Source organism: Periplaneta americana, chromosome 3, assembly GCF_040183065.1.
Source record: "Periplaneta americana isolate PAMFEO1 chromosome 3, P.americana_PAMFEO1_priV1, whole genome shotgun sequence".
NCBI classification, from domain to species: domain Eukaryota; kingdom Metazoa; phylum Arthropoda; class Insecta; order Blattodea; family Blattidae; genus Periplaneta; species Periplaneta americana.
Window position 1 is genome coordinate 118,346,008 of NC_091119.1, and position 25,511 is coordinate 118,371,518.

The 25,511-nt window shown below is 35.2% G+C and overlaps 1 long non-coding RNA gene across 1 annotated transcript in view; it reads right to left on the reverse strand.

Annotated features, from left to right (window-relative positions):
• Positions 1-1,162: 1,162 nt before the first annotated feature.
• LOC138696436 (uncharacterized) overlaps positions 1,163-25,511 on the reverse strand; it is a 32,877-nt gene continuing 8,528 nt past the window's right edge. Inside the window, exon 3 of the long non-coding RNA XR_011331381.1 lies at positions 1,163-6,473. This is a non-coding gene — a long non-coding RNA (uncharacterized lncRNA). The remainder of the gene's footprint in view (positions 6,474-25,511) is intronic.

The window sequence follows — 25,511 nt, forward strand, 5'->3', positions numbered from 1 at the left end:
TCGGTTTATCTACTAACACTTAGTTTATTTTATATAATATTGAATATCCAGTGTTTTTACACAGAACAGCGTTGAACTTTTACTTTACGCGTTCAGTGACCGGCGACGTTGGTGCCTGATTCAATCATTCAGCCATCTTATCAACTGCTTTTAGACCTTCAGTCAGCTTTACATCTGAGATTCGTAAACAATGCAATGTCTTGGACACACCCTTAAAATTCTGCTGCATGAAATTAAATTGTTTTTCACATATGTATGTCAAATCTAGAGATTTACGTCCTTAAATGTATTATTCGTGATGGAACCTTTAATAATATTTTCTTACAATTTGATATAAATCAATTTACATCACTTAGGGATGCTCGTATTTCTTCAACCACCCTATTGCATCCATATGCAAGACATGTTAGATGAATCATTTTTTTTAATTCTTCATTTAAATTGGTGTTTTGGCTGCTTTATCATATGAGGCGCTCAGCGCACAAATGGCCTAACCCACAAAATTATATTTTCACTTTACCTTTTTTTAGCAGTGTGCGAAATGCGATACACCAACGAAACTTGTGCAGAAATCTCATGGAAAAATTGGGAATGATGATTAGGCCGACTTACACTTTGAAGAGAACAATATGGGGATCTCTTTATAAAGCAATAAACTCAATATGCAATTTTTGTTGATGTGGCCATTTATGAGCCCAGCGCCTTATATGCCGCAGCATCCATCACGAAGAGAAGCACATTCTCATGCTTGACACCAGTCGGCCACAAAAGAGCCATGGTCTTAGACAGAGGCGGTTCTAGCCAGGGGCCGACCTCTCCCAGTTTTAATGAAGTAGTTATTTTGCTAAATAAATTTCTAATTTACTCGATATAAAGCAAACTAATGAATTTAATGAACTTAATTTTACGTTAATTTTAAATTAATTAATATTTGATGAGAAAAATTCGCTCCGGCGCCGGGGATCGAACCCGGGTCCTTTGTTCTACGTACCAAGCGCTCTGACCATTGAGCTGCGCCGAATTCAATCCACAGCACCGGATCGAACTCTTCTCCTTCAATGTTTCCATTTATTAACAATTATTATTATTGACAATATTAATTGTCAATATTACAGATATTATTCTGTAGGTCAAATTAATCAAATAACTTTAATATGATATGTTAATTTTAAAGTTTTATTTATTTTATGTATATACACTATTTTGAACATACAATGTATTCTGTTTAAAAAAATTCAACAAAAGAAATAAAGTTTAAACGTAATATTTTTAACATGCATAATAGTCTACATCCATTATTTACATGCCCTCCACAATCAATATTTTTAGATAGTTCTGTATAATCAACAACGCTGTCTGCATTCAAAATATGGTATCCATATAACTAACAGTGTCGACTGTCGGTTATTCTAACAAACACAGACAGGATTTTGTCATTTGTCGATTCGCAACAGTTTTCAGTAGCAAATGAGTAGTGGCTGATGCTAGTAGTGTTCAGTGTTCTTGTATTAGTTACGTTATGCCCAAACAATGTAATATTTTGAAATTTTTTCCCGTGATAAGCGTAAGTTCGATGAAAGTGTATGTGAACCCCGTGAAGCGAAATGTCTTAAACTCTCCCCCAGCTTTGTAACTTAAATGTAAGTTCAAATGTTTCTAATGTAGACAAACCTCTATATGGATAAATGCTTCGATATCTCACCAACTCTGTGACGTAAATGTCAGTGCATCGATCTACGATTGCTCTGTATGAGCTCTAACTCGTCCCTAGGCCAGCCCCCTCCGTGCGTAACTAGCCGGAGTTCGGGGAATCCTATGGAATGGAGGAATGATGACGGAATGATGTAGTTACCTAATATGGGGAAACGGGAGAACCTTAAAAAAATAACAACTGCGACCTTGCCTACCACAAGCGTCACTATGGATTTTTCAATGAAAATTCCCAGGCCTGATCGGGACTCGAACTAGGACCGCCTGCGGAACAGACTAAAGGTCTGACCCTCGGCCATCGCAGGACGAAGGAAAGGAAAAGGAAGAATACATTTTCACACTTTTTTTTATTATTTATGACGTCACCTATGTCAGGTACAACGCTTAATTATATAAATTGTACAATGACAATGATACAGTCACTTTTATCAAGCTTCGAAGACTGGAATGCGCTGGTCACGTACACAGGATGGATGACCACAGGGTACCTAAGAGAATACTCGAAGGAAGAATATATAGTGTAAGACCTAAGGGTAGACCAAAAAATAGATGTATTGATTCGGTAAACGAGGATGCAAGGGTCTACTTCAGTATAGTTTTATGTTATGAAGAATGGTTTCTCTAGCAACAAGTTTCTATGTGGGAATTCTAACTTTCAAGACCTAGCAGCAATAGCTGTAAATACAACAAAAAACACGATCGTGCAAAGATGAATATTGCCATATGTATTATTACATCATCACTCAACCTGAATTAATGATCTACTGAAAACTTCAAGGGTTGATTTCTCAAAATATTGTTAGATGGGTTAGGTCTACTATGGTTCTGAATCCCTCATATGCTTTGCGTTTCACTTGACACAGAATTGGTTCAACATATTCAGGTAAATTATGTGTTTGAGTATGTGTAAAAAAATCCTAAGCTTTATGTCGACATAGCCAGTGCCGAATTAGGATAACCTTAATTCCCAACCATTCTCGCTAAGGCTGAATTCGTGTTATTATCACTTAAAAAAAAATGCAAGTTCACCGCTGTGGAGTAACGGTTAGCCGAGCGGGCCCGGGTTCCAATCCTGATTGGGGCAGATTACCTGGTTGAGATTTTTTCAGAACTTTTCCTGCATCCCATTAAGAGGATACTATATACTGGGTAACTTTCGACGGTGGACCCTGGACTCATTTCGCTGGCATTATCGTCTTCATTTCACTCAGACGCTAGATAAATATTGCAGTTGATTAAGCGTATTAAAACAATTAAAAATTAATACACTGCACTCAAAGTTGAAAAATAATCCAAATCTTGACCACAGCAAAATCTCAACTCAAGAGCATCCATAAAAGTGTTCTGATTAGCTCCGTAAGATACATTCTGTTAGAGCGGTCTCTATAGGAAGTCGTAGAAGTAATGTTGCCAATAATATTTGAAAAATTGTAACATTGTTGAGAGAGGGAAATTTCGCCTCCTGTCATTCAACTATCCCCTCATCTGACACAATCTAATCTTGTCACAATCTTCGGCTTACTGTCATTTTTATCCAGAAAAAATAAACTCATCTTTCTTTACACGAATCTTGGTTATACTTTTAGTCTAGAGAAAATATTGGTCTCTATTTATTGCATGTTGTACGGAAGAAGATGACTGTGGTGAATATTACCAGCACTGCAGTGCTCGCTTCTCATTGGTTACGCTAGCAGATGATTGTTACGCGCGTCGCGGCATGACAGTACGGTGTAAGGAAACAAAAAATAACGAACTCCATTCCTTTATGGATAAAACTAGCTACATTATTTTTCTATAAACTTACGACACTTCTTATGAAGGTTAGAGGAATTTCAAATCTTTCTTGACTTTTTAGTGATCTTTTGCTGGCACCGGTACTTCATACCGCACTTCAAAGTTAACTTTATGTTCCGTATTAGGTTTCTGAATAAGGTAATATACAGGGCTTTCATTTCAAAACTTACCACCTAAATAAGTATTTATTTCAATTGAATTTAAATTAAAGAAAAAACACGTGAATTTAGCTATGGAGAGGAAAGATTAAAACTAGCCTTAATTGGATTTTAAGTTTCACCCTCTCATCTCCCTCCCTTTCAAATTTCAAATGGCACTCCTTTATTATGTTACTTAAATTTGAAAGAATATTCAATTGTTTGTTTATACATCTCATTCATTTGCTGTCATATCTTTTCTATCCTCGCCTGGCAACCAGGATTGTTGTTATTGTTAATTAGAACTGAAGAGAATACAACTACAAAGACTATTGTTGATTACAGGTTATTTTAGTAAGTAATGCAAACTAATATAAAGGAATATTATGGTTTGTATTATATGCATATTCTTTAAAAATTTAAAAATTTCAAACGAGAGTTAGGAGATGAGGAGATGAAACCTAAAATACAATTAATACTGGTTTTTAACTTCTCCCTCAATATCTAAATTGATGTGTTTTTGTAATTAAACTGAATTGAAATAAAAAATTATTTAGACTGAGAAGCTTTGAAACAAAAGTTCGGTATGCGATAACTTAAAATTCGTATAAAGACAATCCATTATGAATTAATTTCGCAAGGAATAAAAACAGCACATCTCATTTATCATATTGTTAGTTTCAGGAAACATTGATGAAGTAACAGAAGTATTGTTACTGGTATTTATCACTCAGGGTCGTTTCGGGACATCTCGATATGCTAAGGAAAAAAGGTTAATTTTGGGACCAATTTATGCAAATTTCATTCTAATTTTTTCCCGTAAAATGTATGGACATGCTTCCGTACATTTCACATATCTGATGCCAATGTGATCATTTTATACCACTGTAGTCTATTAAAAAAATACAAATTGATGCCAAAGTGTCGACTTCTCCCATAATAGGGCACATAGTATGACAAACAAATTTACAACACAAATTTTGCTCCTGAAAAATAATATTTTATAATACCTTTACTCGCGTTGGTCACGTGGTCACATCGATGCCATTTTCCACACATGCCCGTGAAACCATGATTTGTTTTCATTCTACAACACACTGAACATTATATGCATCTAAAGTCTAACTAGTGTAATATGTAGTTAGTCGGCGATGTATGCAATGGAGGGGGAAAGGAACTGGCTACCCTACCTCATTATCTCCTGGTCTAGTTGCCTCGTAGGTGGGGTCTTCTTGGTATCACTTGTGAGGTTCAGACCTGTCTTCGGATAGTTGACTAAACAACAACACACTGAACACACAGTTATCTAGCATTGTAATCGTAGTAATACAGTACCCACTACACGCGGCACAATAAGTGTTTTTGGATTGTCCAAATTGTTTCATGAACTAGCTCCCTCCTCCTACATGCCGAATATTAAGGAAGGTCTAAATGTCCTTTTGCAGATAGTGTCTGTGGTGTTCTTAGGGAAGTGGTAATGTCTTCTTTAATGTAAATTTCACATCAATTTTCAGCTAAAACCAGATAATATTCAGATATGTTATCCTGAGGACGTTAGAATGTCAATTATTTTACGTCATTAATTAATTATTAATATTAATTATTAATCCATATAACGTTTAGAATAAAGGCGAAGGATATGCCGAATTACTTAATGTTCCATGTTTGTATCGAGACTTGTAACTTTTTCTATTTGTTTGATATCAATAAAAATAAAAATATAATGATTGATTGAATGGAAGATGAGTAGTTTCATGCATGACAGCAGACACACAGAGAGAAAAACAGACAGACGGACAAAGTGGCACTAAAAATCTTTATGAAGGATTGCAAACTTTCCTAACACCAAACACACAAAAAGTTTGATAGACAGCCCCCCCCCCCACCGAGGGTGATCTAAGAAGGACCGTAAGCGAAATCAGGGAGAACTCGACACATGTCGAGCTCTCCCCAAAACACAATGTCGAAGTCTCCCCGAGTTATAGCCTATCTTCATTCAAAAGATGACCGCACACCCGAAACAAAGATATTTTTCTGAAAATAACCATTTTGGCCTTATCGCCTTTGTTAACCTGTAAAATGTAAGTACGATAATAATAATTTGTACATCTACTAATATTATGGACATCCAGTCAAAGTACAATAAACTAAAGATGTTATATTATATTTCATGACCGAAAAGAAAAGTGTAACTCACATTTATTGTGTTTATTGTCTTCTTTGAACGTAAAACACAGGTTGAAGCCACGAGATTCACTTATACAGAGATTACAAACACAGTCAACACAGATCTCATGTACGAGTACTTCGAAATTTTTTCACTAGGAGCAGTGCTCGTAACGGCTACTTTTCTAAAAATTGTCGAGATCTCTCAAAACGACTCTACTCGAAATTTTATCCTAATTAGTTTTTATGATTATTTGTCTAATACTATTACTAAACGCATTTTAGCAATTAAATGCTCTTACTCTTGCACTCTGAAAGGGAAGAGTCTACACTGACGTTATTACTTTCAAGGTGCAGTTGTATTGAAATGAAGAAATCATGTCTGCGTTGTTACTTCCATGGTGCAGTTGTATTTCACAATGTAAGGAAGACTCAGATCTAGACAGACAAGTACATACTGCTTCTATAGTTTCATTTAAAATAAATAAAACTGCCATTAATAAGTTAAAGTTATACAAATATAAATTCACTCTGACTCTGTTGAACTCATCCAAGGTACACCTTACACCACGACATTACGCCATCTTCATTTCTACAGCATGTAGGGTAAACAATGTTGGACCTTGTTGATTTGGCACATCTTTGACACAGAGTATCTACGTCAATCTGCAACACATTTGAAATTCATTTGTGTTTTAATTGTCCTTTCTGTAACTATCAATATTTAACTACCCTGTTCCCACTATGTGTTTGAATATGATAAAGATGAGCGTGAGGCTTCTTCCAGTTCTATTTTAATTGTCTACATCTGCCAACAGCAGTAACTTTTTGTTAATTGCATTCTTCAAAGTTATCTAACATGTTCTTTTCATAATTTCGGGAAAACAGATACATATAAGGATAGTTCAGGTGTTGGCACAGTGTGACAGATGTTTGTAAATCTTCAGCGTTGTTTTTTTTTTTTTTAATTTTTGCACCACGTTCAACACCGTGAAATAATACCTATTATTGAAGAAAAATTCTTTCCAGCAGCGGGAATCGAACCCAGGACCTCTCAGCTTTACGCTCTGGGCGCTCTTTCCATCGGAGCTATGCCGAGACCCAATTCACGGTGCAGGCCGAACTCTCCTCCTTTGTAACATCAATGGCTTACTACATGTTGCCTACATACATATAGTCATGATTATTCCAGAAGACGGTGAGGCCTCATATATGAATATATGAATATATATATATATATATATATATATATTGTTTTTGTTCTGAGTATGTTTTACAATATAGTGATTACATTATATTCAGTTTAGTATAATGAACACTCATACATTTGAATTTTACTTTATAGGAAGGAAATAAATTGGCATTCTTTGTTTTTTCAGGATATAGGGATAATAACATGATTTTTCCTTCGGTAACAGTCAATTTAAATTGTTTTATTACATAACTAGCCGTACCCGTGCGCTCCGCTGGAGTTATTAGAAATAAATATAAAGTAATTACATAATTAAAGTAGAACATTGGGTCCAGGGAACATTCGTGTTTGATAGAAGAATAAATCGTTTAATATGTTACTTAATTTAAATTGTATTTAAATAATTAAAATGCTATCATTTTGGTCCAGAGACCACTCATTTGGTGCAATGACAATTCCTTTAACATGTTTCTAAATTAGTCTTAAATGCATCCTTTAATAAATGAATCCAAATTAATAGAGTTGATTATGTACGAAGATAATTTTTATGTTAACCTTACTGTGCATCTTTTTTTTTGTTAAGTTTATTTTATTCACGCCTTAACATCTGTGGTCATGTCACGTGTTTAGAATGCGTGGGTATATCAGCAGGCCGTTTTTACTCTTGTTGAGTTCCTGTTGCTATTGTGTGTTGTAGATGGCTTGTATTCATGTAACTGATTATAGACTTTGATTAATGTTTTTGATATTGGTAATTGAGGCGGTGATGAATAATGGCATGTATCTTTCCAATCCGGCATTTGGGTATTCAATCTACTATATATAATTTAATTATATTTCTTTCTTTCGAAAATGTAAGAATTCGCGATGTCCTATGCACTAATGCTATAGAATGAATAAATTTGTTTTTTTTTCCTACTACAAAATTTAATATTTTGCACATAGAAGTTACGGAACAACGACACTATAATCTGAGGCGGGTGTTGTATTGTTATTTTAAAACTCTTGTATATCCTCAAATATCAGTCCTATCAAAATTCTTAAATATCAGTCCTATCAAAATTTTTCTTGGGATAAAACTTACCGAAAATCATTTTTAAAGACACTTTTGTTATGTAACATTTTTCACAAAAACCAGTAATAAGAGAGATATTTCGGTTTATTTAATTCAGGCCCCCTTATAACCCCCCCTTTTTAAATAAAGTATTTTGAATACCATATAGCTTAAAATCTAAGGTACAACGAACTTAATTTATATTCCAATTTTCATCGAAATCCGTTCAGCCATTATCGCGTGAAAAGGTAACAAACATCTAGACAGACAGACAGACAGACAGACAGACAGACAGACTTAAATATCAGTCCTATCAAAACTTTGCCTGGAATAAAACTTATCGGAAATCACTTTTAAAGAAACTTTGTTATGTAACATTTTTCACAAAAATCAATAAAAGCGAGATATTTCGGTTTATTTAAATCAGGCCCCCTTATAACCCCCCTTTTAAATAAAGTATTTTGAATGCCATATAGCCTAAAATCTAAGTTACAACGAACTTAACGTATGTTCAAATTTTCATCGAAATCCGTTCAGCCATTATCGCGTGAAAAGGTAACAAACATCCAGACAGACAGACAGACAGACAGACAGACAGACAGACAGACAGACAGACAGACAAACAAAATTTTCAAAAAAGCGATTTTCGGTTTCAGGATGATTAATTATACATGTTAACACCAATTATTTTTGGAAAATCGAAAATTACCAGAAAAATTTCGCTTACAGATTTATTAGTACAGATGAGTTATCTTCCTAGTGTGCAATAAAGGCAACTGGATTCGAGAAAATGTTCCTAGTTTAGGTATTTTTCAGACTGTTCCTTTCCTTATTGTGCATTTAATTTTTACGCGCACGAAAAAGAGACTCTTATAGCCTATATCATGTTTATCTAACACTAATCATTTCATAATATGATTTGTATCTTCATTTTTATATATTAGCCTAGAATACATATAGAGCTACTGTATATGTATATTTAAGTTAAATCATTGGAAGGTTCATAAAACTTTAGAGGCTTCTCACAAAGAACTCCAGGGGAAATTATTAATATATAATAAAACGCAAAATAAGATTATACGGTAATTAATAAGACAGGAACTGAAAGTTGGGAAACTGTCTCTCATTAAATACTGTAAGCAATGTTTATTTCCTATGAAATATTTGGTTATGAAATTACGAAAGTATATTACAATCAATCTGGGGAAGAGACATTGGTGCGTTGTGTACATAATTTGGAAGTAGAATTTTATTTATTAATTTATTTTATATTCAATCCGCTGATCATATAGTAAATTAGTCTATATGGAACAAGTCAAAATTGAAACTGTTGACTTGACAATCAAACATGTGTATTGTCTTATATGGTTAAAATTGTATTAAATTGTATTAATAGGATACTATTATTTATTATCTTTTAGAATTAAATAATATTGACTGTCAGGTCTAGAGTGAAAACATTTTATTCTGTATGAAAATTCAATTTCTGAGCGTTGTCATACTAAACATAATTGGAGTATTTCTGTCAAGCAACAGCGTAACATGATGTATTTACTTTAGCTTTCGGTACGTTTTCTCGGCTAAATTTATTAATAACTCCTTGATTTGACTTGGGAAATACGTACAAACTAGTAAAATTGAGCGCAGAGCACTGTTTTTAAAAAATCTATATGGCGAACTGAATTAAAATTCTTCAAATTCTCAAAAATAATACCTAGAAATAGTTATAAATTCTACCTCTTAGCTTCTAAAACCATCAGGCGCATGTAATTTGAGCAAAGTTTAATAGGATCCATTAATCCCATATGTAATTTGAGGAAAAATTCTTCAAAGGTCCCTTGTAATTAGAGCAACAGGCACAAATATATGTTTATTAATGGCGGGTACTTGACTGTTTGCCATTCACCCGTATAAAGCCAGTTGTGTAGACCAATTTACCGACAGAGTCGTTGCCCAGGGTGCGCCTTAGGAGGCTAGTCTACGCACCACCCTCGATGAGATGAGATAATGATGGAGACTTTTTGGGATGCCACAGGGGAACCGGAGCTCTCGGAGAAAACTCCTGTGTTACCTGGCCCAGGGACTTGCACAACACAAGTTATAAATCGGGGGTACGCCGAGGATCGAATTAAGATCCACAGGATTATAAGTTGAGTGCTCTAGCCACTAGATCACCATGGCGACCAGGCAAAAAATATTTCAAGACATATTTTGCAACGTTTTACACGAAACAACACATCCTTCCCACTTTTCTCAGCCTTAAACTGGAATATCGGTGTGGTAATATTTTTTTTTTATGTTTCTGAAGTAGGCCTACATTATTAACTTCAGCTTTGCGCAATGCGGTACGAGTTTCTTCATTTCATAGATGTTTTGCATTTCATGTAAGTTCGAGTGTAAAACTTTTTTAAAATGTCGATAAAAGCGAAAAGTTAGGTTCAGATTTATTAAACTGAGCATTGAACCCTCAGTGGAACGCTTAACATAACGTTCATGTTTTATATAGGCTAATTTTAAGAAGGTATCTGAACAGTTCGGTTAATTTTGAATTAGTCGGCTGAGACTGAAATAAGTCGAAAGCAAAGCAATGTCCAGCCTGTAATCCAACGTCTTCAGGTTTCAGAAATGCCAACCTAAATAGATAACGCAACCATTTGCTTTCTTGATAGGCTACGCATAGAGAAGGTTTTGGATTTTCCTTGATCAAGCCTAACGGAGATGAAAGCAGCACCCAATAGATCTACCACAGAATGAACATTCCACCGACTAAAGGAAACAATCATATTGAACAGGACGTTGAAAGGGAATAACACACACGATAAAAATATGACTTAGACAATTTCAGCTGGCAAACTGATGAAGTTTTTTCCTGTGTTAAGCGCAAGTGCTATGAAAACTTTTGTGAGCCCAGTGAACCAAAATGTCTTAAACTCTCCCCCCAACTTTGTGACTTAAATGCAAGTTCAGCCTGCCTCGCGTAACTGACGAAGAGTTCACACGGTGCGAGACAAACTCCTTTGATCGCTCCAAAAACCGACTGGAGTTGCCTCACCGGTAAGGCGGTCCAAGGCCGGTGAGCGAAGCAAGGATCGTGAGGCAGCCTCGAGAGAGAGCATAGTTTTAGGTTTATAATGGGCGAGGCAAGCATAATGAGGCATGCTCGCTTCGTCGATACGCGGTTTTATGTCGTCTCATAAGTAATGTCGGTTTTTTAAGTTTGGTGTTTTGTAAGATTTCAATGATTTGCTTTAGTTGGGCAATGCAGTTTACAGGACGCTATGGTTAAACTTATTATTGCGTCTTGTGAGCATGTGACAATCGTCCATTTTTAATACAAAGAATATAAAATGGAGATGATAAAGTTTGAGGCTAGAGTCTTTCAGCGCTGCTGGAAACAAGATTATTAATCTGCTGTCGCGGCTCGAAAAATGTGTGAAATCGAGGCATACAGTGAGCTTGTGGCACAACAATGGTTCTGTATTTCAGTAATGGAGAAAGAGACAATCAATATTTACAACATCCTGAAGATCTCAAGTATGGAATACTGATAATATATATATATATATATATATATATATATATATATATATATATATATATATAGAAAATCCACAAAAAAGTACGCATAGGTAATTAGAAGAACTCTGTGCTTCGAAAGGTACAATAATCGCCACATTAACATGCTTAGAAAAACGTACAGATCTGAACTTCATGAAAATTGATACCTGAACAGGCTCAACGAAAAGTGGATGTCTGTTGTCAGGTTATCGCTAATCCCATGCATGAAAGATTTATTAGAAGAATGGTCACATGTGATGAAAAATGGATATATTACTGCAACCCTCACGCCTCAAAACAGTGACTCAATCCCCGTCAGCCTGCCTAAGTCGTCGTTAAACAAAGTCGGTTCGGTCCCAACACAATATTATGTGTCTGGTGGAGTTTTGAAGGCGTGATTCATTGGGAGTTTGTTCCAAACGGACGTGCAGTCGATGCTGATCTTTATTTTCAACAGTTAGTACGAGTTCATCAAGTTTTGAGAGAAAGGTATCCGGCATTGGCTGAGAACCAGACTGTTCTAAGTCCAACTTTTTATAAGAAAGAAATCTGTGTTTCATTGTGTTCCAGTTCTTCTCTGCATATATGAATCGAACAAAATTATAAATATTTCTGTCCATAAGGTTGTTATGAAGCTATTCCAAATTGTTTCATGAAACTTTGAATGTCAGGAGCTTAAAGTAGCTCTTCTGAAAAAAAAAATAGTAAAATGGACTTGGAACAGTCTGGTTCTGGGCCATCGAATTTAGTTAATCGAAATAGAATTCTGTTGAAGAGGACAATGCGAGACTCCATACCTCTCGAACAACTACAGAAAAACTACAAGAAACTGAAAGAATCAATCTGTTACCACACTCGGCGTATAGTCCTGACCTTGCGCCTTCAGATTACCATCTATTTGAATCCCTGGCTCACTTCCTGCGTAGAAGAAATTTCCAAAACTTGAAAGCCATTGAAATAGGTACCTATTAACAAATTCTCCGCATTTGCATCAAAAGCAGAAACTGGTAGGCTACTGTCGCGAGATAACAAACCTCGCTGAAAGGTGGCTCAAGACCATAGAATGTAATGATCTTTACTTTGAAGATTAGAGTAATTTCCTGTCAGAACACACTCCAACTAAAATTTTGTTCCAAAAGCGACATTACTTATGAGACAGAATATATAATAACAATGTAAATTTATGAGTGTGTGTGTCTCATTCCTACCCATTTCACTTGCGTGATTCGAGTTCCGCATACTGCGGATAGAGGGCAGGACTGTGACTCATTTTCAAGTTGCACACCACTTCGGCGGACCACGTTATGCATTATGTGTACCTGTGTAGGGTTATGTCGTGTACTAGGGTGAGTGTATGTGTAAGTGTAGTTTATAATATATATATATATATATATATATATATATATATATATATATATATATATATAAAATTGTTAATTAAAAACAGATCACCGCGCGTGAATAAAATATAAATATTATAAAAAAGAAAAAAAATCCTTCCAAATTCGAAAAAGAAGTACCGTCAGTCAGAGTAAATAATTACCAAGATTTCTTCTGAGAAAGTAAATGTATAATTAGGTAATTTATCTGTAGTATTTTATTTAACTTATAACATTTTATTTCATTCAAGAAAAAAATATAAATTAAATTTATTTTGATTTTATATTGTTCTGTTTGTATGTTTTCTAATACAACTCTTTCTGAAATATATATTTAGTACTTACATAGGCCTACGTACATTATTTTGTTTTTATAAAAGTCTCCCTTACTGTTATATCATAATTATACAAATGTTCGTAATAGCCATGAATAATATCTGACCTGGTATAGAGCATGATTAACACTGTTTCAATCCAGGATTTCTATATTTACTGAGATTATAATATAGGTCGTAAGTCAGACAGACTTCAAAGTACAGCCCAGACAACATTTACATGAAACTGTAATTAATTTAGCACTATCTGCTAGTTTACATGATGTCATCATATCACGTTTCAGACTCATGTATTATGTCTCATTTGAATGTATACTCGTGTAACTAGTGCAATAGATCCCCACCAGTTATCCGTGAATGAAAGGTATGCTGAACGATACGGGACTCCTAGATTCACTTGCTTCCTAGAGAAAGTCATGCTTTGTCTTTTATTGCCTTTTAAAATCCATTGCATTCGGCTGGATTTGAACCCGCCCATCTCTGATCCATGGTCTAGCAAGGTATCTGCAAGAGTACCGCTACCGACGACGTCTATTATAAATATTATGTAGGCCTAATTTAATCAACAGCAAACCACAGCTACACAATCATAGTTATATTATACATTAAGAAAGAGAAGCGCATGATTTGTTCCCGAGGTATACATACACGATTGTAGTCCGAGAGATTTATCCCGAGAGCTGCAAATATACCGAGAGAAACATTGTGCTTCGATCCTGTGACGTATATACGAGAGTTGTTTGAAAAGTTCATAGCCTGGCATAGAAATTAAACTAGGATTGCCCACCGATGCGTAGTAACAGTTAGCACGTCTGACCGTGCAACGAGCGGGCCCGGTTTCAAATCCTGGTTGGAGCAATTTACCTGGTTGAGGTTTTTTCCCTCATCCAATCGAAGCAGAATTGTTGGATAACTTTCGACGTTGGACCTCGGATTCATTTCGCCATTATAATTTTATTACATTCCCCATTTTCATCATCTCCGTTTGTTTCCTAAGTTTCGGGCTTGCTCTGATGTAGAGTCGGCTGCGGACCGCCGGCCGCCCAATTTGGACTCCGTGGATATGTGGCCATTCGTTGTTGGTGGTAGCGGTATGCATCGTGGGCTCATGCTAACTCATGGGACCGGGGTTGAGGGACTGCGTTGAGGCCTACGTGCAAAAAGGTAAAGGGATCATGCAGGCTGTAGGGGAGTTCGAAGGCGGCGCGCAGGGATGTCTGTAGCTCGGGGGACTTTAGGGCATGGACATCACTCCATCCCAGGTAGTACAACGGGCACATCCGAGCGGCGTGCGTGCGAGGACAGTCCCAGTCCGTGCCATCCCCTGAATGGGGACTAATAGAATAGATAAACTAGGATTATTCTGAAACAATCTTTATTTCTCAACATAATTCCACATGAGATTCACACACTTGGTGTTGCAATGCTGCTATACCCTCCTTGTACACAGATTTCTGAAGGTCTGCATAAAAGCCTTCTGCTGCTGCGATAATCTCTTTATTTGACGAAAATTTATGCTCAGCCAAGTGAGTTTTGAGCTTTGGGAAAAGAAAGAAGTCTGAGAGTGCGAAATCTGGTGAGTAGCGGGGGTGCGGTAACAATTCGAATCGTAGTTCTTGTAGTTTAGTAACCGCGATTGCAGACGTGTGAGAGGTTCAATGTCGTGATGAAACAACACTTTCTTCTTGGCCATGTTCGGCCTCTTCTTGCGAAATTTCGCTTTCAGTTGCTGCAGGAGATTTGAATAATATTCTTCGGTTATTGTTTTTCCCTTTGCTACATAGTGAACCATGATTACCTCCTTAGAATCCCATAACACGGACGCCATGACTTTCCCAGCCGATTGAACAGCTATTGCTTTCTTTGGAGGCGAAGAATCACTGTTCTTCCATTGTTTCGACTGTTGTCTTGTCTCAGATATGTATTAGTGGCTTCAGATTTCATCAGAGGTCACAAATTGGCTAAAAACGAGTGTATTTTTCTCGAATCGAGCCCGACAATCCCTCAAAATTTGACATCTGACGTGCTCTTGTTCCGGTGTTAACAAACGCGGAACTCACCTTGTGGAGACCTTGGACATGCCCAAGACATTATTTAAGATGTGGCGCACCCGTTCAGTTGAGATACTCATAACCTCGCTAATTTCCTGCACTTTCAGTCGACGGTCATGCAACACCATATCGTGAATTTTTTTTACGGTTTCTTCACTTGTTGGTGTCACTGAATATTCACTGCGGGGGCCATTTTCCAGATTCTCTCGATCATGTTAATTTCTGTTGGACTCATTCCCTTTTTTACGAAATTTAATGACAGCACGAAGCTTGATAGTTTCTATTTTTGTCAATATTTTCTGCGTATCAACTTCAAAATTAAAGTATACACAAAATGTAGTCAACACAAAATTATTGAGTGACATGGTGGCCAGGATTCCACAGTAGGCTAATATGCACTGTTGGGCGAAGAATCTAGGTAAAGATTAATTTTTGGTCCTACAGATATATCTGTTATGGTAACAATTGATAATAGAGAAGAAAAATTCGCTCCGACGCCAGGGATCGGACGCGGGTCCTTGGTTCTACGTACCAAGCGCTCAAACCATTGAGCTACGCCGACGTTCAATCCACAGCATCGGATCGAATCCCTCTCCTCCAGTGTTTTTCCCGGAATCCCGGCCACCAAGTTACTCAATTGAGTGCGTTCCTTGTATAATGGCAGTTGACTTAATATAAATGTCAACATACATGTCGAACTTGGAGTCAGGCCACAAAGGGAAAAACACTGGGGGGAAAGGGATTCGATCCGATGCTGTAAATTGAACTTCGGCGTAGCTCAATGGTTAGAGCGCTTGGTACGTAGAAACAAGGACCCGAGTTCGATCCTCGGCGCCGGTGCGAATTTTTCTCCTCTAATATCAATTGTTACTATAAAAGATATATTCTGTAGGACCAAAAATTAATCTTTACGTAGGTAAAATGTGATTGAGATAAGTAAACTGATAAAAAGGATCAAGAAAGTAGTGTAACAATTTTGAATAGGTTGGGGTAAGTCATTAGGTTTGTGAAGAGAAAAACGAAATTGTTATAGTGCAAAGTAATGACTAGTGGTAAGAATTATAGGGAAAGATAGTATGAGACTAGTTGAAAATGGAAGAAAAAGTAGAGTAATGAATACGTAGTACGTATAGTAAAATAAATAGATTAACGTTACTAGATGGTAATGGAAAATAGAATTGGAAAAATGTTTACTTAGGAGAGAAATAGGAGATTATAGTGAATAGTCGGAGGGGGGGGGTTGGTAAAAAATTATTACAGTAAGAAAGAGAGAAATAGCGTTCATGATTGGTATAAAGAAATGACTAGGCATATAAACTTTATATCAATTGCAGGAGAGTAAGTATAAATGTGACGTGTGTTTAATAAGAGGGATTAAAGTAATAGGTATGAAATTTAGGTGCAATAGAGCGTTCCGCAAAAAAGTGTATAAGTGATAAATATAAATGTGGCACCTTATGCAAAATTGTGAGGTCCACATTACATGAATTTAAATTGCTCATGTGAAATATATATATAATGTGTGTGCATAAATTTACTGCTGAAAAAATTAATGTATTACCTTCTAGGCACTACCATTTCGATTACATTTAATATACAGTATATACATATTTTTAGGGCATTTTCGCTTTTCAACAATTGCCTCCAATTCTCTTTTTTTTTCTCTATAGAGGGGAGCACACTCAATTAGTTACAATATTTCTCGGAAAGATGGTTGGCCTGTCGCAGAAGTTGAAAAGGTGACATATGAAATTATGTTATAAAGTATTGTAGGATGGGAAGAAAGCGGATCGTGGACTTTTAAATGGTAGTACCCTAGCATTCGCTTGGAGAGACTTTGGAAAATATGAAAACCTAGTCAGGATAACCGATTCCTGGAATCGAACCCCGGACATGTCGAATATAAGGCAGGCGTGTTAGCCAGTACATAAAGTACGGAGTAAAACAGATTTAATAAACGATTTAATATTTATGTAGCTGTGTTGAAGTATTTATGAACATGCTATTTCATTTCTTTTAGCGTGTACCGACTATGTAAAAGTTGTTATCATTAAGTAATTAAACACTGCACACACTAATTGGATTGGCTGTATTCCATAAATATGATAAGTCTTTTCTCTTATACAATTCTTCTAATTGGAAAACATGACTTAAGAAACTAGTTTTAACTTGTTATTAGGAATTTAATGCTTTAATGGAATGCAAGATGACAACACACCCGGAACAATGTAGTAAAGGTTTCCTTCAGAAATAATATCTACTAGCTACATATTGTATGTGCATATATGGAAAGGAAGATACAAAAACACTACCTACGTGTAAACTAAGTAATGCAACATGAAATAGAAGTAAACATTATTGCATGGATTGCAGTAAAACTAAAAAAAAAGTACAAACAGCAAATGTCTCATCTTAATATATAAAAGTGAATGTGGGTATGTATGTATATATGTATGTTTGTATGTTCTCTATACAAATCTACACGCTTTGACCGATTTGTGTCAAAGTTTGCACATTTAACCTTCATAACCAGGAGAAGAACATAGGCTACATTAAAATCGGACAAATAGATGTTAAATTAATTAAAAAGATAAAAACATAAAAATATATACGATCAAATATTAATGTACAATATTAAATGCAATCTTCTACAGTCAATTGTTCATTATTATTGTCTGTTGTATACGGCCTTGACAATAGTAATATTTTCTTGAAATTGGATAATTTCTCAATTCCACCACGAGGCGCTGTCTGCCAAGCTCTGGTGTCCACAGAAGAAATACTCAATATGAATTAAAATAAATGATTAAAGAGTAATAATAACAGTTATAAATAATAAATAAGAAACTAATAAGTGTTACTATGTTAAGTTCTGTTAATTATGGTAAAAGCGTGAGTTTAAAAGCAGGGAAGATAACACATAGTAACCTTTTCAGTTTAAGTAACATGATGACAGAGGCGTAATTTTGTAGTTCATTCGCTAAGTAGCACCCCTAGCCTAAACTGCGATGTTTCTAAGTAATCACTTAGGGTAAACATTTACCATAACTTGTACTAAGTTTTATAATTTCACTCACTGCACTGATACATTCCACTTGATATTGCAGATTCAAGAATCATAGTTTCAAGATTTTGTGACTCAGTAGATTATAAGCCACATTCTTCGAAGGAACAAGCTTTTCAGTTAAAGCTGCTGCAATGTTATCTAGAAGCGGCCTAACAAATTTCACAGTAAAGATATTAGCAAGTCCGTTTTGGCCGTCTTCGTCACAAATTGGGCATTGCAAGAGAGGGCATCTACACAGTAGCGGCTCAATTTCCGAACACAAATTTTCTAATATATTCTTGCTTGGTATGAATGGTACTGCCCGTTCAACAAAACGATGAATGTCTGATAACACTGAAACAAAGGTAGTTTCGGATATCGCTCCTAAATCTTGATTTGCAATAAGACTCATCAATGGAGAGCTATTAGTATTCTGAGCTATACAATCTAAGCATCCCATGCAGAAGATCCTTTCTTCCACTATTCGTACTATATAGTCACCAATATATGTCAAACTTGCTGTTTTCATTGTTGGTAATGGAATGTCTGTAAAAAATCCATTCCTGGTTTACAAAAAAATTGCAATAATAAATAATAAGAACCACAGAAAATTTTAATGAAACACTGTAACAATTACTAGTAAATCAAATGACTAATTGTCATTGAATATGCCTATAGCTTACCTGATTGGTTTAGTAGCTGTTGCAGGATGTTTAAAACTGACTCAGGAATACTATATGGTGCACCAGCGGTATCTGGCATATCTAGTTCTTGAATAGGTCGTCTATCTGTGATGTCAGGTGCATGGTTCTCTACACTGCTGAAGTTTGACATGCACAAAATACCCGTTTTCAATATCTTTTGTAAACTTAAGTTCACTGCCCTTGCATCCAACATGTCATTTGATCCGGACATACGGCGCAATGTGCTAAAGAGCGACTCAACAGGATCACTTGAAAATGCCCTAGTAATAACATAATGGTACCCATTTTCTAAAAGATATTTAATGCAGAGAACAGTTGATTTTGTTGTCAACGTGATAGCTTCATATGTCTCGTTAGTTAGGAAATCTTTTTGACGTGTGCTACTTGCACACTTCGTTGTATGGAGATAAGAAAGGAAATAATTTTCTAGCCAGTCTAGACGATAATCATCCAAAGAGTAGAACTGTTGCTTATCATGATTTCTACTTTCCACATGATAATGTGTATTGCTATTGCTATTGTGAACCACTTGTTGATATTTTCCATAAAAGTCAATGTCGCATCAGAATCTTTGAATTTGTGTGCTTCAGGGTGTGAGCTTGCATTTTCTTTCAATGTTCTGATAGCAGCAATTACACATGGAGAAAATATTTCTTTTGCCCTTCGAACGTTCATTTTTTAAAATGCAGTAGGCTCAACGTGTTTTTTCGTGAGATATCTGACAGGTTTCACTGTATCATCTTTTTGGAGTTTGTGTAACAGTTTCACATATTTCCCTGAGATTGTTCCAGTACCATTAGACATTTCACGTTCCAGGAATTGGGTTCTGATGTTTTTCAATCTGTGGCACTGGTCAAAACTTAGAAATAACTTTCTGTTTCCATCACAAGGGTGTGTGGTCACGGGTTTCAATGAACTACCTGAAAGATGCTTCATCATTGTAGTATTGCTTTTATGGTTGTCAGAAACAATTCTAATAATTATAAAACCACATTTCTCGACTTCACTAATTACTTGCAATGTTAGTATATGTAACTCTTCCCTGATAATTGTTTTGTGAAGAAAAAGGCACATGGTATACGGTAGCTGGTTGAGAGCCCTCTTAAAACAAAATTCAAGATTCGATTAGCCACTACTTCTTTCTTGGGAATATGAAGTATTTCATCCTCATTTCTTTGTGTTTCTGTTGTTTCCTTATAGCCAAAAAAGTATCAAGCTTGCGATTGTATATTATCTTGGGGTTGATTGCAGCCTCGTCTACAGTAAGTGATGAAAAACGCTCAACTACAGTGAGGTTTTTTGCCTCTAAGACCAACCTTTCTTTAATCAATGGAGTGACACCAGACGAGCAATCAGTAGGGCCAGAATATCTCGTGAGTGTTCTCTTAGAAGGTAGTTTTAAAAAACCTCTTGATCTTATATGGGAATAACTTTTAGGAGATATGTATTGCAGTATTATGCATTCTCTGATTGTCTCACTATTCCACCTTGGTATTCTCTTTCGATGATTAAGCAGCTGATCTAGGATAAATTTTGCATGAATAGTGCCTTCATCTGCCTCTTTCTTTACTTTTTTCAGTTCCTTATGTAACGTATCTCTTTCAATAAGTTGGAGTTTTTCGGTTGTTTTCGTTATCTCATCTTGCTTCTCTTGTAACACCCGATTAAGTCGTGTAATTTTCACACGCAGTCTGTTAATATTTCTGTTTAGTTCGTCAATGTTGACAGCGTCTGTTTGCGTGGCTTTATGGTCATTTTCAACTGGCAAGAAGGAAATGTCACTAACTGATATTGGACCACTCGGGACATCTTGTTCAAATAGTGAAAAACCAATATTACTAAAAGATTTGCGTTTCTTTGGTGGAGGGAGATCAGTTTTAGTAATCCTTCGTCTTGGTCTTTTGATATTGGTCACTTTATACCTAGGATAATGATGGAATATTGTTGGCATAGCATTTGGTTTTAATCGTCTAAATTTTCCATTATTAGAATAATCTTCTTCCTTGAAATGTAAACTACAAACTACTGAAGATGGGGAGTTGCTGTTTGGAACGAAGTCTTGGCGTGAAATCACTTTAAGCCATTTTTCGCATCTTTCTCTATCACTCGGAAATTCGTGGAATGATATTGTTCCTCCACTCTTTTTTCTATTCGAAGTACACAATTGCACACAACAATTCGTCATTTTGAATCACATCTCAATAAACTCACTTACCAGTAGAAAGAAGTACAATATTTTAGTATAATCGCACAAGAAACCATACACACATTCCTCAGCGAACCTTGGCAGCTAATGCCATCTGGCGGAAATTTCATATTTTCTCGATTACAGCTTTAACACAGGGATCAACATGAATTGTCAAGGCCGGTAAGGAAGAAGCAAAGCGAGCATCAAGTCGGCCGTGATTGTATTCAACATCGACTTTCATGAGGCCATGGAAAAAGCAAAACGATATAAAATAACATTGTAGATACATCATGAAGGTCAAAATCTAGACAGTTCATGCATTAAGTATCTTTATGCAGTCCAGAACCTTATTATGTGTTTCTCGAGATAGTTGTAGATAGTGAGTAGACTGTGTTTTATCAAACTGAATTCTTGAATTCTTTGAAATCGCAAGGATTGTCAACACATAATTGAATACTTAATATTGAATCACCAATAGTACTATTGCGAAATATTGATCCACAAAAAGTATGCAATGGAACAGGAATTGGTGTGAAAAAACTCATGCCAAACGTAACAGAAGTGATAGTATTAACTGGCAAAACGAAAAGAAAAGATGATTTTATCCCATATATTCCTATGGTAGCCAGTAACATGCCATTCGATTTTAAGCAACTGCCATTTCAGTGCGACTAGCATTCGTAATGACCGTAGTAAAATAAAGCTCAAAGAAACTCGCTCAAAGTTGCAGGCATTCACTTAAAAACTCCGTGTTTTTCACATTGTAAATAAATTGCGTAACTTGCTTTCGAGTGAGCACACCTAAACATATATACACCTTTATACAAAAGAGGAAAAAACGAATTGTATGCATATCAATGATACTTTTGTCATGTTCCTTATGTAGTATGTGAATATACGTAAGCCCACTGAAAATAACACTATATTAATTCTAAAATACGTATCTTTCAAAATATTATTGTCCGTGTCCAATAATGTGTTATTGCGAAATTCTATCTGTGTAATCATGTTGCCAGTGTAGAATGTTAAGTGCTGTGGAAAGAACAGTCACTTCATTTCCATAACATGTATTTCAGAATATTATTATTTATGTTGACTTCTTGCAAAATTATACTCTATCTGCAGTCTGTATAAAAAAATAAAAAGTAATATATTTAATATGTTCTGAATTTGTTAGATGTAATATCTCGAGTCATATTTAAAAAGTCCGGGTATGATATAAGCGGACGTACAGCTGTCAAGGGGTAAAAAAATCTTCCAATATGAACTGAATTATATATATATTGATTCTTTGGTACGACCGATAGACAGATAAATTTCGGCTCACGATGACACCCCAACGGATTCACACTGGGAACAAGGGAATTCCCTAATTACCATCAGCTCTCTGAAGTTCAAGTGAAAGCACACGTAGACATAAAATTACGTGAAATGTATGTCAGCACAGCTTCAGATCAATGTACAGATCTTATAATTATTTTATCTCTGCCTCAGTACAACGTCACATTTGTGGTGGGGAGGAAAGGAGACGGCAGAAAAATTATTTAATACGTTGGCAGCCACGACTAAGTTAAGGCACTTGAAATTTAGCGGTAACTGACCGGCAGAGATAAAATGTAAGATCCGTAGAACATTAAGTCAACACTAAGGGGGCGTATAGAGATCGAAGGGTGTGTTTTTGTTTTGCTGAACTTCAAGACAATATTAACTCATTTAAAGGTTTTTTGACTGTAGCCTGTATATATTTTCTTTGGGTTTTACTTTGTTCATACTGTAGTTTGATTTTTCTATTATTTTATTTGTATTTCTGGCGGTGTGGAAGAGAAGGCCTAATGACCTTATCTACACCAGAATACATAAATAAACAAAACTAATAAATATATAAATTAAAAAAAATAAATGTGAAGCACATGATGAAATGTTTTCCTCTCGGTGCCTGATCTACAACTGTTTTCAATTTAGTTAACCCTGGCAAGCATTTGGCTAAGGAGTTCATTAATTCATGTAAGTGTAGGTAAATAAAGATTCATCTTTATGGACGAGGAAAGCTTAGTAAAAACAATTTGTTATGGTTGTCTATAGTTGGGTTTTCGAGATTTCCGAAAATTTAATAACCAGTTCAATTAAAAATATAAGCAGAAAGTAAAAACCCGCGCAACGCCGGGTACTTTCAGCTAGTCTTAATATATCAAAGTGAATGTGGGTATGTATGTATGTTCTCTATACAAATCTATACGCTTTGACCAATATGTGCAAAAGTATGCACATTTAACCTTCATAACCAGGAGAAAAGCATAGGCTACGTTAAAATTGTGCAAGTGGATGTTAAATTAATTAAAATTATAAAAAATAAAAATAAATAGATCAAATATTCATGTACAATATTAAAATGCAAAATCTTCTACAGTAAATTGTTTTTTATTATTGTCTGTTGTATTCAACATTGACTTTCACGAGGCCATGGAAATTTTAATACGAAATTAAATTTCATCGTTGTTACATATCATGAAGGCTAAAACTAGATAATTCATGCAATAAGTATCTTTACGCAGTCCAGGACCGTATTATGAATTCCTCGATGCAGTTTTGTAGATAGTGAACAGACTGTTTTATACAACTGAATTCTAGAATTCTTTGAAACTACAAGGATTGGTACCACATAATTTACTTAATATTGAATAACCAATAGAAGGGTTGCGAAATTATGAACGAAAAAAAAACTATGAAACTATGTGAAAAACTTATACGAAACGTAATAGAATTGGCAATATTAACTGCAAAAATAAAAGGAGATGTTTTTATTCCACGTATTGCTAGGTTACTCATTCAATTTTAAGCAACTGCAATTTCAATGCCACTAGCATTTGTAAATGGCCATATTAAAATGAAGCTCAAGGACAGTCGCTCAAAGTTCCAGACATTAACTTAAAAACTGTGTGTTTTTCACAACCTCAATTTTATACAAAGAAGTGAAAAAAAAAGATTTTACACATATCAATAAGCAATTCACTGATACTTTTGTCATGTTGCATGTACACAAGCCCACTGAAAATAACACTATATTCTCAAAATATTGTTGTTCACATCCGAAAATGTGTTGCTGCGAAATTATATCTGTATAGGCCCTAATCACGTTGCAAATTTAGATGTTAAGCGTTGTGGAAATAAAAATCTCTTAATTTCTAAAATACCGGTAGGCCTTATATGTTTCTCAGAATATTAGTCTTTATGTTAAAAAATGATTTATTGCGAGTTTATATTGTATCTGTATTCTGTGTATAGAATTAGAATTAATATAATATGTTCTGAATTTATGAGATATAGTTTCAAGTTATATTATATTATATTATATTATATTATATTATATTATATTATATTATATTATATTATATTATATTATATTATATTATATTATATTATATTATATGTATGTATGTATGTATGTATGTATGTATGTATGTATGTATGTATGTATGTATGTATGTATGTATGTATGTATGTATGTATGTATGTATGCATGCATGTATGTGTGTATGTTCTCTATACAAATCTACACGCTTTGACCGATATGTGCCAAAGTTTGCACATTTAACCTTCATAACCAGGAGAAAAACATAGGCTATATTAAAATTGTGCAAATGGACGTTAAATTAATTAAACAATAAAAAAAAAAATAAGTGCGATCAAACATTCATGTTTAATACTAAATTGTAATCTTCCATAGTCAATTGTTTTTTATTATTGTCTGTTGTATTCAACATCGACTTTCACGAGGCCATGGAAATTATAACACGAAATTAAATAACATTATTGATACAGCATGAAGGCTAAAATCTAGGCAATTCATGCAATAAATATCTTTACGCAGTCCAGGACCGTATTATGAATTTCTCGATGCAGTTGTAGATAGTGAGCAAGTTGTGTTTTATTCAACTGAATTCTTGAATTCTTTGAGACTACAAGGATTGCTACCATATAATTGTTTTAATACTTGATAGTGAATCATCAATAGTACTATTACGAAATATTGACCCACCGAAATCATGCAATGGAACAAGAATTAGTGTGAAAAAACTCATTCGAAGTGTAGTAATAGAAGTGACAATATTAACTGGAAAAGCGAAACGAGGAGATGTTTTTATCTCACGTATCCCTATGATACTCACTAGCATCCCTTTCGATTTTAAGTAATTGCAA